Raw genomic sequence first — 462 nt, 5'->3', positions numbered from 1 at the left:
CACTTTCAGTTACTTACATATAACATGACATTTTAAATGACAGAAAAATATCCCTGGACTATCCTAACATCTGAACAAAAAAAAACACTTTTGCCTTTTTATAAAAAATACACCTTTCCCTTTACCCGCGCGACGAAATCTACAGGCAAGAAAGAGGGAAATAATCAAAAAATTAAGCAAGATGACAGAGATTAGAATACATTTTTGGCCTAGGGCTTTCAATGACAAACTCTCAACTACGAATAAAAAAAAAATTTATTCATTTCACTCAGTTACAGGGCACAAAATTTCCCGGACTGGAAAAGGAATTACTAGAAATTTCAAAATTTTTGCTAAAGGGGAAAACAGAAAGTAGATATTATCTATATCAAAACATGCATTTTGTTGTCCCCCCTTTAAAAGGGAAATTTTTAGAATAAGGGAAAATAGGCCTGCCCCTTCAAAACACAATTTGCACAAATG

This window comes from Penaeus monodon, chromosome 29, assembly GCF_015228065.2.
Source record: "Penaeus monodon isolate SGIC_2016 chromosome 29, NSTDA_Pmon_1, whole genome shotgun sequence".
Taxonomy (NCBI): Eukaryota; Metazoa; Arthropoda; class Malacostraca; order Decapoda; family Penaeidae; genus Penaeus; species Penaeus monodon.
The sequence above is the reverse complement of the archived record's forward strand: the minus strand, read 5'-3'. Positions refer to the sequence as shown.